We start from the raw sequence: 16928 nt of genomic DNA on the forward strand, positions 1-16928 counted from the left end.
AGGTAGTTTATTTGTGTGCACTTACTTTTTTTGTTCATTTATTACTTCTTTGTTACCTTTTTTAAAATTTTCTATAATTTTTTATTTTTGACAGGCAGAGTGGACAGTGAGAGAGAGAGATAGAGAGAAAGGTCTTCCTTTACCGTTGGTTCACCCTCCAATGGCCGCTGCGGCCAGCGCACCGCACTGATCCGAAGCCAGGAGCCAGGTGCTTCTCCTGGTCTCCCATGTGGGTGCAGGACCCAAGGACTTGGGCTATCCTCCATTGCACTCCCGGGCCATAGCAGAAAGCTGGACTGGAAGAGGGGCAACTGGGACAGAATCCGGCGCCCCAACAGGGACTAGAACCCGGTGTGCCAGTGCTGCAGGTGGAGGATTTGCCTATTGAGCTGCGGTGCCGGCCTTCTTTGTTACCTTTTAAAAAATTAAGTGAGGTGCTGGCATTGTAACATTGTAGGTAAAGTGGCTGCTCTACTTCTGATCCAGTTCCCTGCTAAGGGCCTGGTAAAAGCAGTGATAGAGGGCCCAAGTACTTGTGCCCCTGCCAACCACGAGGGAGACCTGTATAAACTCCTGGCTTCTGGCTTTGATCTGGCACAGCTCCGACTGTTGTAACCATCTGGGGAGTGAACCAGACAATGAAAGATATCTCTCTCTTTCTCTCTCTCTCTCTCTCTCTCTCTCTCTCTGTGTGTGTGTGTGTGTATGTGTATGTGTGTCTCCCCCTCTCTCTACAACTCTAACTTTCAAATAAATAAATAAATCTTTAAAAAATTAACTAAGCATTTCTAATGTACCATTTACCATTTCTTGAATTGGATTTTTTGCATTTTCCTTTAGATGCTGCTGAAGTGCTTCCTATAAACACCTTAACTTATTGCAAGAATCAGCCTCAGATGGATTATAGCTTGATTCTAGTGAGACTTAGATACATTGCTTCTACAGAGCTGTGTTCCCTTCCTCCTTTTTTGTGATATAATTGTTGTACATGGTATATCTATAGGTGCTACAGATTCAAAATATATGATTAAAATGATTACAAAGTTTGTGAAATTAAAGAAGCTAAAAGCAGAAATGAAAATATGTATATATTTGAAGCTTTGGTTATGTTAATCTTATTTACCATTTCTGATTCTTTTCATCTATCTTTGTAGGTATCTTCTAGAATCATTTCCTTAGCTCAGTACAGCCTTGTTCCCAGTCACATCTTTATCTGGCATTGAAAAATACATTACATTTTTATATGTTACAGATCCACTTCATAGAATTACTCTTTTCAGTCATTTAAGAGATCCAAGAGATGTGGCAGACATTGTGGCATGGCTGATATATCCACCGCTTGTGGCACCGGCATCCCATATGGGTGCCAGTTTGAGTTTCAAATGCTTCACTTCTGATCCAATTCCTTGCTAATGTGCCTAGTAAATCTGCAAAGGCTGGCCCAAGTCCTTGGGCCTCTGCATCCCCTTGGGAGACCTGGACGAGGCTCCTGGCTCTTGGCTTTGGCCTGGAGCAGCTCTGGCTATTGAGGCCATTTTGAGGAGAGAACCAGCAGATGGAAGACCTCTTTCTCTGTCTCTCCCTCTCTTTCTGTAACTTTGCCTTTCAAATAAATCAAATATATTTTTAAGGGAGAGAGAGAGGGAGAGGGAGAGAGAGAGGGAGGGGGAGAGAGAGAGGGAAGGGGAGAGAGAGAGAGAGAGAGAGAATTATGCATTATGTTCTTTTTGTAATAATATAGTCACTTTTACTGATATTCTCTCCCTTTCTCCTTCCCTCTCTCTCTCTCTTTCTCCCTTTGTGTGTGTGTGTGTGTGTGTGTGATTGAATAGTAATTTGGGATCACTTGATTTATTCTGAATAACTTTTAGTATTTTTTCTAAAGCATGTACTAATAATAGAGAAAAATGCTGTCAGTTTTTATTCATATGGGAATGTCTTCATTCTACCTTCGTATTTGAAAGATAGCTTTGATGATAGATATAGAATTTATGATTAGCTTTTTTTAGCACTTTGAATATGTTATCCCACTGACTTCTACTCTCCATTGTTTTTGATAAGTCATCTGCTAATCTTATTGGTGTTCCCTTATGAGTAATAAATCATTTTTCTCTCACTGCTTGTAAAATTTATCCTTGCCTTTTGCTTTTAGCTTTCATCACTACAGTGTGTCTGTCTATGGATCACTCTGGTTTTTTTCTTTTTTTTTTTTTTTTTTTTTGACAGGCAGAGTGGTCAGTGAGGGAGTGAGACAGAGAGAAAGGTCTTCCTTTGCCGTTGGTTCACCCTCTAATGGCCACCGTGGCCGGCGTGCTGCGGTTGGCGCACCGCGCTGATCCGATGGCAGGAGCCAGGTACTTATCCTGGTCTCCCATGTGGGTGCAGGGCCCAAGTACTTGGGCCATCCTCCACTGCACTCCCTGGCCACAGCAGAGAGCTGGCCTGGAAGAGGAGCAACCGGGACAGAATCCGGCACCCCGACCAGGACTAGAACCCGGTGTGGCGGCGCTGCAAGGCGGAGGATTAGCCTAGTGAGCCGCGGCGCCGGCCGCTAATTCCTTCTTATGCCAATTCAAATCTACTGCTGAATCCTAGTGATTTTTTATTTCAGTTTTATGCTTGACACCTCTGTAACTTTCATTCTGTTCTTTCTTGTAATTCCTATCTCTTTCTTGAAATTCTGTATTTGAGATAGCATTGTTACCTTTCTTCTTTTACTTCTTTAATCATGATTTCTTTTATTTCTTTGAATTGGTTTATAATGGCTTCTTTGAAATTTTGTCCTGTTAAATCTGACATCTAGGCTCTCATACAAGAAGAGTCTGTTGGCTCTATGTTCTCCCTGTGTGTAGGCCATGTTTCTTGGAATTTTTTGTAAATAATTTCGTTGAGAATTGAACAATTCAGTTAATATGGTAGCAACTCTAGGTTTACACTACCCTTCCAGAAATTGTTGTTATTTGTCTTTATTTGTTTGGTAACTGGTGGGGTGAATTTAGTGAAATCTGACCTCAAAGTGAAGGCCTTTGGTGTTGCTACTCAGGAGGCAGCAGCCTTGGGTATGCCTGGGTTGCTCTGGATTACAGAGGTTTTGGCAAGGCTCTCTTCACTGTCACTTTCCCTGACCATACTCGCTATTTAAGTTCCATTATTTATTTGCAAATTACCTAATTGTTTTCAACAATGCTCTGGGGGCATAAATTGCTCTACAAACTAATCCAATCAAACCTAAAGGCCCCTGAAGAAGTAGCTTCCAAGGCAGTTTTTAATATTTTCTGTGGCCACAGGAGGGTCCCTTATATTTGTCTCATATCCAGGTTCCCTTAAACCATAGGTTGGGGAATGTGAGGCCCATGGCTTTTTATAAGGCCCATAAAATCATTTGATCTGGCCCTGCCAAGGCAACTGTGAGTGGAACTCCAAATATCCAATGGCTTTTGGCAGAAATGAGGTTCCCTACCCCTGCCTTAAGCAAACTAACCAGCCTACGGTTTAGCCTATGTCTTCAAAGAATCTACTAATTTCCTTCCAGTTGCTGTTCTCCACAGTCTCCACTGAATTTATTAGTTCCCTTAGTCTTGAACTTTTCAATATTTTGTTGCAAACTAAGTCAGTTCTTTTACAAGGAAATTATGAGTAGTACTAAGATCTAATTTGTACTGTAACTCTGGAGTTGAGAATGGGGATAATGGTATGTCTCTGAGTTACACCCCTACTTGAGGAAATAAAGGATGTGTGGAGAAAGGGTAGTGGCCTCAAATCCTCTTGGCTTGCCTCACCTGGGATAAAACCAATCATATGAGCCAGGGCACCTAGATCATTGTTTTTATGTACCCAACGGTGTTGCACACAAGTTACAAACTCCATTTCATAAATGGGCATTGTTTAGAAGAAGAAAGACCTCATATCTTGACCACACTCACACAGAACTTTGCTTTGGCATTAGATAAAGTGGTGGCAGGATGAGAAATACTGGTATCCTATACATCTCTGGAAGACAGAATCTCCCTTGAAGCTGATACAGAGGGACCACAGTGCTTTTTACTGCACTAGTCTGAAATGTAATCTGCACCTTACTCAGATGGAAATGGAAGATGTGGACAGACTAGTTCAAGCACCACATATTCTCACTTTCTCACTTAATTTTAGTAGACATCCTTGAATAGATATTTCTTCTTTTCTGAATGCCCTTAGGGCCAATTCTAATAGCTGTTTTATATAATTTTCATCAGTTTCTCTGGAGAATGCTCACAGAATTCCTCACAGTCCCATTTTGGAAGTCAACCTTCTATACATTCTGTCTTCCTGAATCATTTTTATCAGCAGACATACAAATTATTTTTCTCATCTTGAAGAAATAAGACATTGAGCTCACTTATCTTTCCATCAATTGCCACATTTTTCTCTTTCACTTACAATATGTCTTCATGAATCGAATCTGTATACATCTACCTCTAATTCCATTTCCTTTGAATTCATTACTATGAAGACTTCTCTCCACACTTCATTTTTAGCAAGACCTTCAGTAATGGCCATGTCGTTATATTTGATAATTAATCAGTCTGAATACCAGATGCATATCTCCAACTCCCTACTCAGCATCTCTACTTGGATGTTGTGATTATTATTGTTATTACTATTATTATCACCATCATTGTCATTGTCATCATTACCATCATTATCATTGTAATTAGCGATCTTCCTAGCCAAGAATTATACTGTCTATGACTTCTTTTGGCCAACAGAATGTGACATGTGCAGTTTAAGCATATTTTGAGATCCAATGTGTGGATTTCTTTTTCATTTACTACAATGACTGGAAACATTCCAGTTAAAAGCTTCCCATGAACTTTGGTCCCATAAAGAAGAAAATGGAAGAACATTTGTAACTTGAGCAGAACATAAATCTACATTGTTGTAAGTCACTGAAATTTTTAATCAATTGTTAGTCATTGAATAGTTATCATCAATTTAACATGTCCCAAAGAGGATGGCTCAATCTCTTGCCACAAAACCTGTGACTTATTTGTTTCCTTATCATGCTAGGATAAGTCCACTCCTTCAGTTTCTCATGATTTTTGAAGTCATTGTTAGCTCTACTCTTTTTGAACACTTCAAGAGAATTTGTTCTGTCACCATTTAATATCAATCAAGAAATAATCTCTTTTAACTCACTACATTTCTCCAGTGTAGTCCAAGCTACCATCCTTTCTTGTTTCTATGATTTTAAAGCCTCCTTCCTGATGGGACTCCGTTTCTGTTCTCAAATGTTCAGTCTTTATTCAGTAGTTGGTATGAATCTGTTGAAGAGGTGGAAGTCATTATATTAGCCCTTTGATAAATATTCTCCATGTTTTTTCTCCTTGACAGGAAAAAGCCAAAGTCCATTCAACAATCAGGAAGCCCCATGTGCTCTGCCCCCAACTGTTTCCATACACTCTCCTTAACTCACTGGACTCCTCTCTGTGTTCACTACCAGGCTGGTAAACTGGCCTCCTAACAGTACCTTTAATGTATCAGAACAGCTTATGTCACAGGGCTTTTGCATTTTATTCTTCTATCTGGAATGCTTTTTCCCTCAAAAGAAATGGCTTATTTTCCCACTAGCTTCTTGCTATAAACTTTCTTTGCCTTACTACCAAGATTTTAAAATTGTCACACATCCCGTTATTTATTTGTATTCACTATGCTCTCTGTTTTTTTTTTTTTGGTTTTTTTTTTTGTTTGTTTGTTTTTTTTTTTTTTCAGACAGAGTGGATAGTGAGAGAGAGAGAGAGACAGAGAGAAAGGTCTTCCTTTTGCCATTGGTTCACCCTCCAATGGCCGCCGCGGCCGACGTGCTGCGGCCGGCGCACCGCGCTGATCCGATGGCAGGAGCCAGGAGCCAGGTGCTTTTCCTGGTCTCCCCATGGGGTGCAGGGCCCAAGCACCTGTGCCATCCTCCACTGCACTCCCTGGCCACAGCAGAGGGTTGGCCTGGAAGAGGGGCAACCGGGACAGAATCCGGCGCCCCGACCGGGACTAGAACCCGGTGTGCCGGCGCCGCTAGGCGGAGGATTAGCCTAGTGAGCCGCGGCGCCGGCCTATGCTCTCTGTTTTTCTATGGTGTTATCCACTCTCTAACATAATAAAATTTACTTTTATCTTAGGTATTATTTGTTTCCTACAGTAGACTGCATGAAAAGACTGGGAGAGCAAAGATCCTTATTTACTTTTCTTTAATGTTGCAGACTTGATACCTAAAAGAAGGTGTCACATATGGTAGGCACCACATACAGTTTGGTTCAATGACTATTAAATACTACGAAAACTATACCATGTGATTTCTAGAAAATAGACCTAGTTCTCATAACTGAGATTTACAATGTTCCTAGAGTCCACTTGATGAGTTGGTTGAGCACCATTGGGTAGATCATGCCTTATCAGACATCTTCTGAGAATCCTTGACTGTTGCTTCTCTTTCTTTCATTTTCCTCCTCAATGTTTTGCTCCCTTAATTTTTTACTTTCTGTCTATGACTTCTTTTATTTTCTACACAAGCCACTTTCTTTAACATATGTATTTTGAATTTTATCTACCAATTTGTTTCTTCTATTTCCTGTTATATCATAAATTCAAAACTATAGGAATTTTTTATTTCCCTAGGATATACCTTTTCATTATATTTTCATCCTTTTTGTTGTATCTTTTTTCTTTTATATTTGTAGAAATAAATGAAAACTATCTAGGCTTATCTTATATATCTTCAACATTTCTTACCTAGAACTTCAACTTATTAGAAATCTTGTTATGTATGATATGATTTTCAAGAGACATTAGATAAGTAGGTGGGTTTAATGATGCTTGCAAGCTTTTGGTTACATTGTAGATTTATTTCTAGAAAAAAAAAGAGTCTATCAATTATCTAGGTCAGTAGAAAGATACAAGCCATCATGATTCGGGATTTCATTTGATTTATTTTAATCATATTACTTTTCTCCTAGCACAATAGAATAGGAAGAGAGAATACAATTTTGTCAGTGGAAAAAAAGGATATATTTTGATTATGCTGGGTAAATGGCTGAATGGAACCCTCGCATTTACAGCCTTGATCTGTATTGAAGGTTGTCCAAGCTAGTGGGCTCTTAGAGTGCAGAGGACATCAACTATGAGAAGAAAGCAGAAATGGAAGGGGAAAGGACCAAAGAGAAACTGTGCTAACTATGTAGTTCTAAAAAGAGCCTTCACTGTTGTGCATTCTTTTAGAAACAGGCTTTTCCACGAAAACCAAAGGGACCATTGGATAGTCGGGGTTAAATCACTTAATTACAAGCTTTTACTTGTCATGCAGTTTATACATTCATGCAGGGATTGGGTGACTTTGACCATGGCATCTTCACAAATGCCAAAATAACAGGCAGTAAAATAATAAACTATAAGCTCCCTCTTTTTTCACATTTGTTGCATTGTTTATCACATCTGTTGTTTTTTCCTGAATACTGTGATGATCAATTATTCATGACAGAATGATAGCAGTTTCATAATAATGTCACTGGCAGATAAAATCATCCTGTCCATTGAGGTACCCATGGAATCTGAATCACTAGAGTAATAAGTCACTATTAAGCACCCACCTGCTCTGGGTATTTCTCTTCATTTTGCTTGTCTAGACTTTTGAAAATTATTATAGAAGAATTCTGCAGTAGTCACTAAGGCAAATTACAGCACTGATTACTGCACTGTGCTTCATGAATGGCCCTATTTTTGCATGTCCCCACAAATAAATGTAAAATAACAGATATTGAGAGAAACTGAAACTGGAAATACTTGGAATTTATTTTTACTATTTTTAAATGTATGTCATAGTATCTAATTGTCTCTTCTCACTTGGAAGATCAGGGATGAGATGTGGATAGCAAAGAGGTTGCAACTCCCTCCCTCAAGAAGCCCTGACTAGCTCAAGTTCACAGTTGATAGATGACTAATGTGCCAGTGGAAATAAGCTGACTTAAGGGAAGACAATGAGGTCTGGTGGAGTTCAGGGTAATTCTTCAGGGATTAGAAGAATCACCCTCACTGTTAAATTAAATTGAGGTCAGAAACCACTCTGGTGGAGAGAGGTGAGAAACAACACTATATTCTGAGGAAATAAACTAGAGACATTTTAACATGTCTGGTTGGTTTTTTATCTTTGCCTTATTCATTTGATATCAAATCTACTGGCACCAAAGTTGATTAGAATAATTATTTAAACCCTTTCTCCTGATATTTTTTATTGATCTTGAATTTGCAATTGTCTTTAAGCAAAACTTTCAAATCAACATCAAAGTTCGGAGGCTAAATTTCTTATTTTTTATCATATGCTATGGACTAACTTCTGAAATTTCTTGTACTTAAATTATTCATTGCACTGAGGGAGAGCTGACTTTGTGTAAAACATGAAGTTGACAAAGCTGTTTTGGATAGTGAAATCTTTGTTTTTCCGTCCTTACTACACCTGCTTCTTGCTGTTTGTCTTGGGAATCCAGAGAGCTTATTCATTTCCACAATATACAATTATTCTCATATATTTTATTTTCCTCTAAGGTATAATAATAAAACTACAGAATTCTAAAATTATAAAATATAGGCCTATCACTCTATGGTGGTCAGTGTTAACAGGGGAAGCCCATGAGAGCAGTGATGAGGCCTCCGCGGCGGGGGGAGCGAGGTCCGTTTCAGATCCAAAGCCTGTTGGAGCAGGTAGTAAAGTAGGACTGGCGGCAACGAATCCCGGCAGTGACCACTTGAACCGGGGGAAGCCTTTGCAGACGAAGAAAGCTGCACTGGCCAATGCACTGCTGAGGAGGCGTTCGGCTCTGAGGATGAATCTGAAGAAGGCTCCTCGCTCAGTTCCGAGGAGGAGGGCTCAGAAAATGAGGAGGTTCCTAGGGAAAAACCTTCAGAACCTTCCCAAGCGGGCAGGGGTCGGAAACCAGGCTCAGAGAACTTAACTAGCGAGACCAGCGACATAGAGGAAATACTAAAGGAGGAGGAAGAGTACACAGAAGAAAATAGCTATTCCACAGAAACTTCAGGGGACCTCGAGTGGAAAGAAGACCTTTCTAGAAAGGCAGCGGAGGCCTTTTTGAGGCAGCAGCAAGCGGCTGCAAATCTTCAGAAGCTTATTTATGGGACAGTGATGGAGGATAATGAAGAGGAAGAGGGCGATCCCCGAGAAGAGCTCGGCGGGTTGTTCCGCGTCAGCTAGCCTGACAGAGGGTGCAAGCACAAGGCTGATTCCTTGGACGGCTCCAGGTTTCCCGTGGAGGCACCCGACGACTGGGATTTAGAGGAGGTTATGAACAGCATCAGAGATCGCTTCGTGACTGGCAAGTGGGAGGAAGACAAAGGTGCTGCCAAGATCTTAGCAGAAGATGAGGAGCTCTATGGTGACTTTGAAGACCTGGAAACAGGGGGTGTGCACGAAGGGAAATCAGGCCCAGATACTCAGACTGAAGATGTAGCAGAAGAAAAGGAAGAACTTGACCCCAGTGCAGAGGAAACTGCCCCCCCCCCAAAAAAAGGCATTTGGATAAGAAGAGAAAATTGAAAGAGCTGTTTGATGCAGAAGATGATGAAGGAGAAAGCACGTATTTCGATGATCTCAAAGGAGAAATGCAGAAACAAGCACAGCTTAACCGGGCAGAATTTGAAGACCAAGATGATGAAGCCAGAGTCCAGTATGAAGGTTTTCGACCTGGGATGTATGTTTGAATTGAGCTTGAAAATGTTCCCTGTGAATTTGTGCTCAACTTTGACCCTCATTACCCAGTTATTCTGGGTGGTTTGGGCAATGGTGAGGGCAACAGTGAATACGTGCAGATGCGTCTCAAGAAACATCGTTGGTATAAGAAGATCTTCAAGTCCCGAGATCCAATCATTTTTTCTGTGGGGTGGAGCCTATTTCAGACCATCCCACTTTATTATATTGAAGACCACAACGGAAGACAGAGACTTCTGAAGTACACCTCACAGCACATGCACTGTGGAGCGACCTTCTCAGGTCCTATCACTCCACAGGGACCTGGCTTCTTGGCAGTGCAGTCTGTCAGTGGCATAATGCCTGATTTCTGAATCGCTGCAACAGGTGTCCTTGACCTGGGTACATCCATAAAGATTGTGAGGAAATTAAATCTAACTGGATTTCATATAAAATTTTCAAGAATACTTCATTTATTAAGGGAATGTTTAATTCAGCTTTGGAAGTGGCCAAATTTGAAGGTTTTGTGATTTGAACTGTCAGTGGGATCAGGGGACAGATAAAGAAGGCGCTCCAGGCTCCAGAGGGAGCTTTCCGGGTCAGCTTTGAGGATAAGTTGCTGATGAGTGATATCCTCTTCATGCGAACTTGGTATCCTGTCTCCATTCCAGCCTTCTACAACCCCGTAACATCTTTGTTAAAACCACTGGGCGGGAAAGCTGCATGGTCAGGAATGCCGACCACAGGTCAACTCAGGCTTGCGCAGGGCATCAAGCTGAAGCCGATCAAGGACTCCCTGTATAAGCCAATCCTGAGGCAAAGGAAGCATTTCAATTCACTGCACATTCCAAAAGCCTTGCAGAAGGCCCTGCCATTTAAGAATAAGCCCAAGACTCAGGCAAAGGCAGTCAAGGTGCCAAAGGACCGAGAGAGACCAGCCGTCATCCGGGAGCCTCATGAGAGGAAGATCCTGGCGCTGCTGGACACTCTGAGTGCGGTGCACAGTCAGAAGATGAGGAAGGCCAAGGAGCAGCGGCACCTGCACAACAAAGAGCACCTCCGAGTGAAGCAGCAGGAGGAAGAGGAGAAGCTGAAGCGGCAGAAGGACCTGTAGCATGAGCAACATGAGTTACATGAGTTACTTTTCTTTTCAAATGCCTAAATAATAAAATTCAGAATGGAATTAAAATTTCATGAAAATTTGGGAAGGGTTACTTTTTAAATGGGGTTCCCTGAAGCCTTATCAATAATATACATAGAAGATCACCTGAAACAAATACGATTAATGGGAATTTTGAAATATAAGGCCCTTGCACCACCACCCCCAAAGGCAGGAGAGATGTATGTCCTCAGTCCTCAGAATGAAGTCATCTTGCCAGAGATTCGTTCTCTAAGCTGAGAAGTTCCTCTGCCATCTGTTGTCCTGCAACATCTCAAAAACCCATGGCATGCCTTAACATGTGTTGGTTTCTGGAAAGGAGGGCACAAGTATTATCTGAGTACACTGTACTGGCAAGCTTGAGTGACATGTTAGAATTAAGGGTCACAGTAGGGAGTGGAGAGAGGGATGGATTGAGATAAAGAAGGGAAATTATGGTTCCTTTACATATTGGACATAGGTTGGTTTTGGTCTGAAAAAGTGAAAATGTGACTATTCCTAAATTTGGTTTCTTATAACATATTAGAAGAACCTTGATGGCTTCATCACTCATGACAGAAAACTCACCTCTTAATACAATAAAGAGATTTCAGCATTAAAGTGGATAATATGAAAAATAAAGATGTTTTATTGGCAGGCATGTAGTGTAACATTTAAGCCTCTATTTAGAGTCCTGGGTGTTCCACCTTCAATCCAAGTTGGTGCTAATGAATCAATGGTGATGGGTCAAGTACTTGGGTTCTTGCCATCCATGTGGGAGACCGAAGTGTAGATTCTGGCTCCTGACTCTGCTTGGCCTAGCTGGTGTGAGCATTGGAGAATGTACCAGTGAATGGAAAATAGATCTCACTTTCTCTCTTTGCCTTTCAAATAATTAATATATATATATATGCTTATATATATATCAAATTAAAATATTTGTCTTTCAAATAATATATATATATATATATAATCAAAAATAAGGAGTATTGGATGGTATGGAATTAGTTTCATGGTGGTTTCACATAATCTTCTGTATCTAGTCCAAAGCAAATAACATGTGAGCACTTCCAAATGATTGTGGGTAAATTGAATGAATGGGTGTTTATTCTGGTAAAAAATAAAAATTGAAATCATATGAAAGGTCTTTTAAAATGTCATGGAAATGCATATTATGAAAAAACTATTCATGGATTTCAATTATTTTCACCAAGATGAATTTATCTTTTGATTATGTTTTTCCTCAAACAGTTTGAGGTACCCTTGTATCCTAACAATAATGCTTCTTGAATACATAGCATAAAGTGCTATGTTCAGAAGTGATGGTTTCGTGTTGCTCCTTTAGGGTTGTAAGAATGATGAAGTAATTTGGGGCTCTAATTTGTTTTCTCTTTGTCGCAGTGGGTAATATTTTCTTCAAAAGCTCACAGTCACAAATGATTAGAAAATGATCATTGGGGGATGTATTAATGTGTGGATGTATTAACTTTAGATAAGTGGGGAAAAAGTTTATATCGCATACCGAAAACGCCAAGACTATTAGCTAGAGTCTACTTACTTTAGGTAGTGAAACTAAGTTCTTTAAAATTAATTTTGAGATGTAATTGAAGAGAGGATACGTTTTCTTTTGTACATTGATTTTTCAAACCATGTGGCCAAGACACCAGTGATCGCTCAGTCATATTTGATTTGCTAATCTAAGTAGACAAAATTATAATTGTAATGCTCAATCAGAATTCATTAAAAAAACTTTGTGAGATCCATAAATGAACTTTATTAAAATATATCATTTGTATGGTCTTCAATCTACAACCCAATTATTGAGCCATTCTCAGTAAGACAATTAAAGGCTTTGGTTAAAAGAGGAATGACTGAAAATAGAATTGTAGGCAAAATGAGTTCTAGTACTTATAAACAAAAATATTGTGAAACAAAGATTTGGGCTAATAAAGAAGATTGTAGCATTTATATCTGGAGAGAAAGCTTTAAGATAAAACCATTTATAAACATCAACCTGGGGGGAGATAAAATTTTCTTGATATTTTTTCCAGCCTAAGCATTTTATAGCCTCAGAAAAAAATTTAAAAATTTAAAAAAGAGAAAGAAATGCCTGTGTGCATTTGGTTTACCACACCCATGTGTTCTGTCAAACTTGACTTTAAATCTTTGTCAACTAAATTGTTAAGAATTACACACTTGGCCAGCACTGTGGTGTAGTAGATTAAGCCAGTGCCTGTGGCACTGGCATCCCATATGTGAGCCAGTTCGAGCTCTGCCTGCTCCATTTCCAATCCTGCTCTCTGCTAATGGCCAGGGAGAGCAGTAGAAGATGGCCCAAGTGCTTGCACCCCTGCACCCACATGGGAGACCCGGAAGAAACTCCTGGCTCCTGGCTTCAGATCAGCTCATCTCTGACCATTGCAGCCATCTGGGGAGTGAACCAGGGGATCTCTCTCTCCCACTGTGTAACTCTGCCTTTCAAATAAATAAATACATCTTAAAAAAATTATATACTTCTTCAGTTTTAATGATCTTGTGAGTATTTTAAAGTTTAGGTAAGTAAAGTTGAACGTCTTTGCTTTCTTTTTGTTTGATTATTATTTATAGACCTTTATTATATTCCTGGTAAATTATGGTCTTTTTACTTTTTATTTGTTGAACACTTCATTTAGTGGAGCTAATAAGCCTTTGATTATAATGTAAATCAAAAATATGTCATCTTAGGTCATCTCAAAGATAAAAAATAAACTAAAAAAGATAATTCTGAAAAAAACATTATGATCATTCAATAGGAACTGAACTTGTAATACACAATAAATTCCATGTTTCACAATCAGTTCTCATAATCCTATTGGACCTAATAAGCAGGGATTAGTTTGCATATCTCTAGAAATAAGTAAACTTTCAAAGTTGAATGATTGTTAACCATGGGTGTGGTAAACCAAGGTACACTTCTTGTGGCAAACATACTCTCGTGGAATGCTCAGTATTCTGTCTTGTCTAGCCTTATATCGAGGTGTGTCGTTTCAGCTTTGAGGAAAGCAACAGTGACAATTCCATGTGAACTTAACCCAGAGTTCTTGAAAGTTGATCACACTGTAAAGCTCTCTAGGGAATTTATTAGCCTCTATTTCCGACATACCTGGCATTTCTCCTACCAGGATATTAATGCTGAGAGCAAATCAATATTTAGGAATCCTCTGTCAAGTTTGTATGAAAATAGTAGCATCAAGGCATTGGTGTATCTTTCTTTGTGTCATCTGCACGCACCAGAAAGCATTTCACTTGGACTCTCCCTCCATGCCTGCTGGTGGGGCAGTGAGAACTAACAATGTGAAAACCCTGCAAACTGCAGAGGGAGGTTGCTTCCACACACCTCATTAGGACTTTAACACATTTGACTTTGTCGTTCTCCCACACAGCACATATTATAATTGGAAGCAGTTGGATACTTCCTATTTTCCTTTGAAAGGTGTAATTGGGTAACCAAGAAGCTGTCACGTTCTGGATGTTGCCACCTTGGCCATCTGCTTTGGGAGTCTCAGTTTACTGAATATTTCTTTAAGAGATTTTGACTCATGGAATGTTACACCTTTTTATTTTTAAGATTTATTTATTTATTTGAAAGAGTTAAGAGAGAAGAAAAGGAGAGACACAGAGAGAAAGAGATCGGAGAGAGAGAGAGAGAGAGAGAGAGAGCGAGCATGCAAAAGAGAGCAGAAACAGCCCAAGCCAGTAGCTCCATCTCAGTCTCACATGGGTGGTAGGGGCCCACATCCTTGGGCTATCTTCTGCTGCCTTTCCCAGGCCATTAACCAGGAACTGAATCAGAAGTGGAGCCACTGACATGAAAACACCCCCCTAAGGGATGCTGGTTTCACAGGTGACAACTGCACCTCAATGCTGGCCTGGAATGTTCCATCTGGAAAGAGTTCACTCATTCTTTTTTTCATCTCTCCTATTTTACAGATGAGGAAATTGAGGTCAGAAATATGAAATATCAAATGCGTAGACACACAATTACTGGATTTTATCTCAAGTTGTCTGGCTTTAAATTAGCTATCTTTACACAAAGCTAATTGTTAATATTCCTATGATCTTTTCATTTTCCTTCAACCTGACAACTTCTTGAGTCTAACTGGTTACATTGATCCATTTTGCATTTAGAAATAATGTAGAACATTTTGTATAAAATGCAAAGGAAATGGGAGAACCAAGCTGCTTTGGAAAAGTTGAGGGTGTAACTTCAGAAATTGATTTTCTTCTCCTTCTTTACTGCACTTATACAGTATTATTGTGTAACTGTCATGGGAGGGAGGAAAAGGGGCAGGAGAATTGCAGAATACAGATAAATTTTAAGCCAAACTGAAATTACTTTGAATGATCTTTTTCTACAAGACTGTGTTGGAGCAATGGAAAAGAAAGGTCTGGCAAGGTGCACACTTGAGACTCCTTCATCACATCATCAGGCCATACAATTCTATGAACAAGACATTTTACCTTTGATTTTTTTTTTTTTTGATAGAGTGGACAGTGAGAGAGAGAGACAGAGAGAAAGGTCTTCCTTTGCCGTTGGTTCACCCTCCAATGGCCGCCGCGGCCGGCGCGCTGCGGCCGGCGCACCGCGCTGATCCGATGGCAGGAGCCAGGAGCCAGGTGCTTTTCCTGGTCTCCCATGGGGTGCAGGGCCCAAGCACTCCACTGCACTCCCTGGCCACAGCAGAGAGCTGGCCTGGAAGAGGGGCAACCGGGACAGAATCCGGTGTGCCGGCGCCGCTAGACGGAGGATTAGCCTAGTGAGCCGCGGCGCCGGCTACCTTTGATTTTTTATGCAGCATTTCATGAAACATCAAGGTTTGTTTGTAGTTTGGGCTATAGGCAACATGCAAATAGACAATACTGTGAGTTTCATATGAATTTTCTAATTTACTTTTTCATCTAACAGTCATAATTCATGGACTACCCCAAAAGTAGAGTTAAAGTTTACTCATATTGAGTTGTAGATTATTTTTTCAGGTCTTCCCCTCTATTTTTTGAAGGATGTCATCTAACGCTATTTTTTTCTTTCTACTCACCTGTCATCCTCATAATTTTCTCACTTCTATAGCTAAGGGTAAACTCTTACAAATGTTCTCTCTTTCCTCAGGACAGCTAATAGGGAGGCTAAGAGATTCTTAATGAGAAACTTTGCCCTCATTGATTTAGGCTATAATCAACTGTAAGAATAAAAGTCCAAAAAGTATTCATTTAAGTCTCTCTATGGATGGATAATTTGTAATCAGTATGTAAAAAAAGAAAAAAAAAAACCTCTTTGAGATAGAAATGAATTTTCCCTCTTCACAGCTGAATAGGTTTGTCAGCTAGGAGAGAATAACCTGATTTCAATCTTGCTGTTCTCACTTGTCTCCTTCCTAGACCATGAATCTCCAGTATATCCTGATTTCCAGAAATAGAGAATCTCTGCAGTTGCAGTAGCCAGGACTACAAAATAAAGTTATTTTGAGGTCAATTTTCTGCTTTGAAAGGTTTGAAGGGTAACTGGGAAATATTACTATTACTTTGATACAGTTTTTTCAATAACCTCTAAGCTCTTTATAGCTCTCTTCCTACACTCTAATGCATTCTATATTCTCCTGTCATATCAAACTTCTTAAAGTGGAGCTTTATGTTATCACTTCATTTCTTTGATATCCTCAATGACTCTCTGTAGCCAATTACATCAAATCTGAAGTTCAAGGCTCTCTGTAACCTTTCTGTCCAAACTCATCTCCGACTATTCTCCTGTGTTTAATCTAAGCACCAGTCAGACCAACTACTCTACTTTTGTTGAAAACTGCCCATTTCCAGTTCTTTGCCTTTGCTCATGTTCTTCTCTTCATCTATAATTTCCTCTCACTGTGTTCATATATTAGGAAATTATTTTATCTTTATGTGCCCCAATATTTACTCATCTAGAAATAGGGATAATAATGCTGCCTAAGTCACAGGGTCATTGGTATATATACAACACTAAGCAGGAGAATTATAAAGAACAAAGTAGGCAGTATTTCATTAAATTTCATCCTCATA

At 39.8% G+C, this 16928-nt stretch overlaps 1 pseudogene; it reads left to right on the plus strand.

Annotated features, from left to right (window-relative positions):
* LOC103349381 (ribosome biogenesis protein BMS1 homolog pseudogene) overlaps nt 1-10835 on the plus strand; it is a 63133-nt pseudogene extending 52298 nt beyond the window's left edge.
* Nucleotides 10836-16928: the final 6093 nt, after the last annotated feature.

This window comes from Oryctolagus cuniculus, chromosome 10 (assembly GCF_051225735.1).
Source record: "Oryctolagus cuniculus isolate XC-2025 breed Fujian yellow rabbit chromosome 10, ASM5122573v1, whole genome shotgun sequence".
Taxonomy (NCBI): Eukaryota; Metazoa; Chordata; class Mammalia; order Lagomorpha; family Leporidae; genus Oryctolagus; species Oryctolagus cuniculus.